This window comes from Leopardus geoffroyi, chromosome D3 (assembly GCF_018350155.1).
Source record: "Leopardus geoffroyi isolate Oge1 chromosome D3, O.geoffroyi_Oge1_pat1.0, whole genome shotgun sequence".
NCBI lineage: Eukaryota > Metazoa > Chordata > Mammalia > Carnivora > Felidae > Leopardus > Leopardus geoffroyi.
This window is the reverse complement of record NC_059339.1, coordinates 86,954,103-86,962,137: the sequence shown is the minus strand read 5'-3', so window position 1 is coordinate 86,962,137 and position 8,035 is coordinate 86,954,103. Positions and strand designations below refer to the sequence as shown.

General features: G+C 42.3%; 1 long non-coding RNA gene across 1 annotated transcript; it reads left to right on the top strand.

The window, feature by feature from the left end:
- Positions 1–5,751: 5,751 nt before the first annotated feature.
- On the top strand, positions 5,752–7,599 carry LOC123588136. Its single transcript, XR_006707723.1, has 2 exons — positions 5,752–6,168; positions 7,281–7,599. It is a non-coding gene; the product is annotated as an uncharacterized LOC123588136 (long non-coding RNA).
- The last annotated feature ends 436 nt before the right edge of the window (positions 7,600–8,035 follow it).

Sequence of the window (8,035 nt, the reverse complement as noted above, 5' to 3'; positions counted from 1 at the left end):
GAATATATCATTAGCCTTATTGTTGAAGTCGATAGTGGTTGAGTGACTCATCACCCATCATTCATCAATGACCTCCAAGTCTTTACTAGGTGATAGATTAGTTCATATTGATTAATGTGAAAATAGACTCATGCCATTTTTCTTGGTAACCTAAGATAGACAATGTTAAAAGCCATGAAAATAGCTTCCAATAATTAAAGGTTATCCACAGGAGAAGAGTGGACGGCAGCCATGTTGTGATTAGGTATCATTCTACAGATAAGGCATTTGCTAAAGACAAGTGAAAACAGGTTCTCTGTCCTGGTATTTGTTTTCCTACCTCTGGGCTTGGCATGTGATGCTGTTATAGAAGCCTCTATTTCTAGACATTTCATTCCAGGAATGATATAATCAAGTGATATGTGACAACGTGTTACCTCACTGTTAGTAAGTGTGGTATTGGCAGTAAATTACCACTACCCCGTGGGTTACAAATGTGCATGTTTGTGGGTGCTGCCTGAGGCCATAAAAACAGGCTTTAATATATTTGCATATTGTCAGAAAAATTCATTAACCTTTTTATTTTCAGAGAGAACTGCGTGAAGTATTCCAACCCATTAGAAACCATGGGAACAAATATAAATTGAATCACTTGGATATTTAGGTTTCTAGTTTCTTGTCACATTGAAGAATAAGAAGCACCACAGGATTTCCAATATCCACCTCTCTCCACTTGATACAGAAGGCATTTTGATCCATAATTAAATTTGTGCTCTTTCTCGCTAACAGAATTGAAATATCCTACAGTGTTTTAAAAGAAGTTTTGACATTCTCTTTCCATTTAGAGCCATGTTACGACAGCTCACGATTTTCCCTCCAAAAGGGCATGGAAAACACATCACACGCTAATTGAGGCCCTGCCTAATCAGGCAAAAATCAGATCTCTTTCAGCCAAACTGTAGCTGATGGTAACCCTGGATGTATAATAAACCAAGTCAAGTTACCTCCAAAAATGAAACAGTAAGGAAATATACTTTGTTCGACTATAAATGTTTCTCATTCTGAAAATTACTCCTTCTCCCCTCTCTCTTTCTTCTCCTCCTCCTCCACTAATGAAGTGGTCTGAGCTCACAAAGCAACACGATCTGATGGTTATCTGATTACAGGTAATAACAAATCTAAACACAGAATGATGCCATATGCGGAGAAATGAAGTCAGTTCCACTAATCAAAAAACAAAACAGCATCAAGGCATCTCTGCTAAAGAGACAATGCAGAAATGTGTAGTTTAGGTATTTGAAATATACTGGTCCCATAGATAAAATCACTCCTGCTTATTGTTATGAAGGAATTAATTAATATAATGTGTTCATTCCATCCTTTTTAACCTTTCTTTCAACAGACATTTGACCAGGAGGCTACCATACACCAAGCATTGTGGTTAGTGGCTGGGGATCAAATGGTTACAAATCCGATCCAATTCTTGCCCTTGTGAATCTAAACAGTTAATTAGGGAAGAAAGATAATAATCAAATAATCACAGTGAAAAATTAAGTAGAAATTAGAATACGTGTCATAAGGAAAAGAGCACAGAACAGAGCACCAGGAAGACTTTCCCAAAAACACGACCTTTGTGACCTTGAGATCTGCAGACTGAGTAGGAATTAATTAGGCAAAGTAAGTGCAGGGAGGTAAGAGCCTTTCAAGCAGACCCTGAGGGAGGGAGGGGTGTGTGTGTGTGTGTGTGTGTGTGTGTGTGTGTGTGTGTGTGTGTTGCTTTGAGGAAGAAACAAAGAGATATAAAACTTTCGAGATTTGTTTCAGCGTATTTCAGGAGTTAGTTCATCAAAGATGGGACCCAGAGAAAGAAAGAATTCTTCTTGTGGTCTGAGAGTCTTTGACTGAGCAGTTTAGGTCCATCAACACATGTGGGCACTAAAGTCATTAGGGCTTTCCAAGAAAACTGAGGAGGAGTGGTCACGGGGACTCAAGTGTCGCAAGGCTCAGTGGGGAACATTTCGGGCACTCTAGCTTTCTCTGTCTCTCTTGTTGGTCCGCAGGGATTTTGAGTCTCATCATTTGACAACATCTTGCTTTTGTTTTGTTTTCAGGATGCTTGATCTATACCACTGGTCAACAGCACCCTTAGCCTCTTTGCCAATGACTGCCAACACAGCTTCTTATAACTTGTAGTTGAATTTCAATCATTTGTTGAGTGGGTGGCTACATAAAAGCATTAATTACAACCTCTGGAAAAAAACAGATCCATGATTATGGAGGCAAACATTAACGTGAGAATTTAGTAATTCTTGTAAGTGAATCTAGTGAGACTTGCACAATGCCTCTTCTTTTTTAATGTTTATTTATTTACCTTTTTTAAAAAAATTTTAATGTTTATTTCTAAGAGAAGGAGAGACAGAGTGTGAGTGGGGAAGGGGCAGAGAGAAAGAGAGAGGGATATACAGAATCCGAAGCAGGCTCCAGGCCTGAGCTGTCAGCACAGAGCCTGATGCGGGGCTCGAACTCACCAGCTGTGAGATCATGACCTGAGCCAAAATCAAGAGCCAGACGCTTAATGCACTGTATCACTCAGGTGTCCCAGGCTTTAGACAACGCCTCTTAACCAAGATTCTGTCTGATCTGGGATCGGCCAGAACAATCTCATCCCCACCCAGGTCTGCAGAAAGGGAGGCTTAATATTAATAAATTTGTATGTAATACTAATTTACCCAAAATGATTTGAATAGGGGAAGAAACTTAAAGAATGTCATTTTTACAATCAAAATCCTTAAACCAACAGAGAAGGAAGATAATAGGAAAAAAAAAGGAAAGAGATAAAGAAGGGGCTAGCAATCAATTGCTTCCAGCATTAATGGGTTTGGATCTGAAGTTCTGGAGAAAGATGTCTACTTTAGGATGTCATTTGCTTCTGGAGAGCCTAAGAGATTCTCAGTGTTGGATCTTACATGGCCGTTCATGTCTAGGAGGTGGGTGTATTTGCCTTTTTAACTAAGAGACATGAATCCAAGGAGCAGTTCCCAGGAGTTTCACTGCAGTGCTTGTGGTGCAGGGCCCCTCCAATAAGGTTTAAGAGCATTTTTACATTGGTTTCCTCTTCAGTAGAGAAGGTCTCTGGGCTGAACATCTTGCTTCCTATGATTTATCTCTGGGTAAAATCAAATGGGTTTAATGAAAATAAGCTTGGCCTTAAAGTTCTACAACTTTAAATGTATCAGCCTGTGAATAGTGGGCGTCAAGGACAGGACAGATATCTCCATATGAATGGGCATCCGGTGGCCAGCTCACAGGGAGATAGTCTATAAATTCCTGTTACAATGGGCTTAATAGCCAGGGGAGCTAAGAGGAAAACCTTTGACCACAGCAACTTAAGTTGCCCACAGAGTATTGCAAGTTTCCATTTTAATGTGTCAATCGTTGCTGATTTCTCTGAGGATGGGGGGTGGGAGGACCCATGAAGCTTCTGGGTGACAGACAAAGCCTTACAAAGTCCCTTAATTTCTGTTCTGACTGCAAAGTACCCCTAAAAGTAGATGAATAGGTATTACTCAAGTGGGAATCCCAGAGTCTACTGTCTTGACAGTTACTTTACAGAAAGGAAATGATTCCAGCCTAGCAGAAAATAGACAATATCCTGGGATTAAGAACATATTCATAATCACAGGGAGCAACTGAATGAAATCCATTTGCACATGTTCTAAATGACCTAAAAGTCTGGGCTCGTGTCCTTGCCCCACCTTTACAGTTTTCAAAGGGTTTGGGACTTCACAGCTGGAAGGTGCAGCAAAGATGTGCTCTGAAATCTCCTTAAGGTTTCCCTGTGAATACTTATTTAGGACATTTTTTGTACTTTCCTTTCCATGGACGGTAGGGCTTGGTTCTTTCAGACACTCTATTTCAGCCTCTCAACGCAGACCAAATCACCATCTCGGTGCCACCCGATGCCATCTGGGTGAAGCAAGCAATCTGATCCTTTCCAATGTGTTATTTCAGAATCAGGTACTTGATTCTGGAATCAACTCAAGACTCGATGCCAATAGTCAGACATTCATTTCGGCTTTGAATTCTGGACTTGTTGGGTGTCCTGGATGTGTTAACATAGCTTGTTTAGTATATTCATCTGCTAAAAGATGAACCTTTGCTTCTCAAAACTGCTTTTACGTGGCTGCCTTGTTTAATGGGAGTACATCAGCTGCAATTAAGAAGTGGTGTTTCTTCCAAAGCAGACCCAAATCTTGAACCACTCCAAAACCATTTCTGTATAGACATTTGCTCGTTTACCTCAGCTAACTGGCAGGCCTTAGTAAGGGCTACACTTGTGGCAACTTGTGCATATTTCACGTCTCAGAGAGGGCTGGATTTGAACAAGCCTTAGTGGGTTCTGATTTTATATCCAGCTTGATAGCTTTCCTGTTCGGTTCTCAAACAGGATTCATCCATACGTAATTCACAATCTAGGATGTCTAAAGGGGTTTCCAGAAGGCCAGAGGAAGCCAAGAAAAGCTCCCAAATAAGTTCACAGCAGTCATGAGATTCTCTCTCCTCTGGGAGGAGAAGGACAGGTTTTAGGATGTTTCAGCAATGGATAGAAATGTGTGCAGGTAAAAGCTAAAGGATTTCAAAAGAAGTCATTCTAGAAACAGAAAAATGTCCTGTGCATTCAGTCAAAAGGACGGTCTGAATGGTGTGAGGGATCATGGGGTTAAGTGGAGATCTTAAGACTACGTCAGCAGGGCCCTCTGTTGACCTTGAACTGCTGCCACTGTGTGCAAACAAGGAGGGTAGGTTTTTGTCATGAAACAAATGTGAAGATTTAATCACCAATGGGTCTCTGATGTCCACGTTCTTGTTAAGTTAGAATCCGCATAACTTGTGTCAATGTACAAATAGATTTATGATTATTGGAGAATCCTTTAAGTTGTAAAAGCCATTCTTCAGGGAGTCGGTGTAATACAAGGGCTCAGGAGTGTCAGTTTTCATTAGCTTATAGGAAAGAACAGCTGGTCCAAAAAAAGTTAGGAATCCAATGTCTCCAATATCCTTTGGGACCAAGAAATCCTCTAAGCTGTCTTTTGTTAATTGGCCACGAAAGTCAGGAACAGGTTCCCATCTAAGAGGAAAGAGACTCTTAATTTTTAGTTTATGCCATGGCCAAGAAAATGCACTTGGCTTCTGGCAAAATTGGGAGTTTATCCTTAGAGACTCTGTGTCCCTGTACACTGATAATGTCAGCAAGTGGAAGAAATCAATTCTGCAAAACTCTCGATCTTGAGAACAAGCAGAAGATCATATATTGTATAAAAGTGGAGTCCTCGGGAAACTGAATGTCTCTAATGGTTCAGGTATAGTTTTGTATTTTCAGGAAGTAAGAGGAGGCTTCCATGAACTCTTGGGCACAACGTTCTATGTGCATTGCTGATTTTCCCAAGTGAATGCCAAGAGATACAGGGAGTCCAGGAGAAAGGATATACTAAAGAATGCTGAGCATAGTTCCATAGCTGTAAAGTATGCAGCAGTCTCAGGGATTGAGAATAGGATAATGTTAGAGATAACAGAGAAGTAGAGAAGTAAAATCTCCCTCATAGCCCTTAAATCTTGTGCAAAGTGGTATCCACACCGATGTGTCTTTGCGACAGACAGGAGTATTACAAGGGCTAGTATGAGAATAATAAGCCCTTGCTGCAGTCACATGGATATAATGGGCTATAGTCCTTCAATAGATTCCTTTTTTTTTCCCCAGTGGCTATTGGGCATTTTCAGCAAGAATATAGCTAGATTTATTGAGATATTTACAAGTTCAGCCTCTTTTATGCGTCTCACATCTGAACCATCTTTAGTCAAGAGGCTATTAAGGACACATTCAAAGTCTGGGGTGTCCAGACAAGAGGCATCGGGGAGTGGTAATCAATTTGCGCCATTATCAGGTTATAAGCCAGAGATTCTTCAGCCTCTAAGAGTTCTAGAAATACTCCATCTGGTCCACAGGTCATAATAGCACACCGTTTGCAAAGTAAATCTCATCAAACAGATTCAGCACCGGGCTTCTGTTTACTCCATCATCCTGAAGGGTGATATTGACCCATTACTATGGCCACTGCTCCTCCTGCCAGCCCTCGCCAACAGAGAGGGCCTCCACCAAGCTTCTTAGTGATGTTGGTGCCCCAAGTGCCAGTGAGTGATTAATACCCTTGGTGAATGTTGTGTCCTCTGGGCCTTCTCGAGGTCTTCTGGCCTTACCTGAAATATCCATAAATGCTATCTACTTCCCCTCGGCCTCTTTATTTCTTCCTCTCCCACCTTCCAGAGTAACTCAAGCATTTACCCTTCACTGAGGACAGACCATCCCTTTTTTCCAGAATTCTCAGAGATACTCCAGCAACAAAAACTCCCATTGCCTGGGTTCCTTGCCAGAATGTTAAACTCCAAGGCCTGAGAAAGTGCCCATAAGCTACTGAATCCTTGCTCGTCCAATTTTACATTCCAAACCCTTTGATCAAACAACTTCAAAATCCAACCCTAGGCATGTGACGCCAGCTTCAGCCAACTCACACCAACTAAGCTAATTCTTGCAGCGTCTTCAGGATAAAGTCTCCTTCCTCCCTTATCAGGCCTGATATGTCCCTAGCTAGGTCATGTTGGGATCTACCTTTGCTACCTGCCTGGCACTGACTTAAAATATAGTGTATTAATAGGAAATCTGAGGTACAGGAAGGCCAACAGATCAGGAAATGATGGCCATTGAAAAGATAGTTTAATACTCACAGTTCCCAAGAGGAGAGGGCATGTCATGCCACAGAAGGGCCACACAGGGAAGCCCTGTGATTTGTCAGGAGGCAGAGGGAGATGGGGAACGGGAGGCCAGAGCTTTCACTGTGATTTCTACAGGAAAGAACAGGCTAAACATGGTAAGCAAGCTTAGTGGCTGGTTTGAATAATTTCAGTGGTATCTGGGGCATGAGGTTGTCCCTAGTTGTCCTGTACCTGGGCCTGGAGTGATTAGGGCAGATAGACAATGGCCTTGAGTGTGAGTGTAGACTCTGGATTAGTTGGTTTGTATCAGAAAAGGCTTTTTCCTAAGGGTAGGGAGGGAGATGAGGGAGGCAGGAGGCCAAGGCAAGGTGACTCAGGTATATTAACAGGTTGTCCATTATAAGGCGTAACCAGCATATGCATATAGAACAGATATTCAAGCATCAAGTTTACAGAAGCTAGAAGCATGGTCAGTACAGGCACCCAGGAGAAGAGGCAGGGATAGCTCCTGACAGGTATCTGTTTCCTTGCAGGGGAAAACCTTCTGCAGCATCTTCAAGCACATCTTGACAGGGACAGACAGGCCCTATCTACAGTGCCAAAATCTTCAGAGACATTCAGCCAGATAACCCCACCCATATTTCAAGGCCTCCCATTCTCCCAATCCTGTACATGACCCTAGCATTACAGACCTATAATGGCTGAGCATTCAAACATTTCTGAAGCTCAGGACTCTAACCATAAAAGGATTGAGTCATCTGTTTTTCCACTGCAGGAGACATGGCTTCCTTGTAAGCCACCGCAGAGTGCTTCCTGGCCCTCACAAAGTAACAAGTCTTTACTGCTAGTTAACAGCCTTTGATTCTTCATTATCCCTCATCAGGATATATCCGTCCAGGTTGGTCTCAACCAACTGATTCCGCATGGTCACTCCCCCCACCCTCCCCATGTCTCTCAAGTTCATGAGTCATGGAGCACTGCAACGCGACTACTTCCTAGTTCCAGGGATAACCCAGGCCCCACACACCGCTCAGCGTATTGTGTTCTTCACCACCGTGTGGTGGATCAGTCCAAAATCTCTGTCTTCTTGCCAAGTGTTTGGACCATTCTTGGTACCACTGGTTTTACTTTGCCAAGAATCAGCCTCCAAGATGAGATGAGATACACAAGAAACACACTGAAGGAGGAGAGAGGAGAAAGCAAGGAAATAATTCAGACCACAGTGCAAGTCTCACACTTGCATAAAGAGACAGAGGCAATGAGGAAGCACAGAACAAAAAGAGCTTTG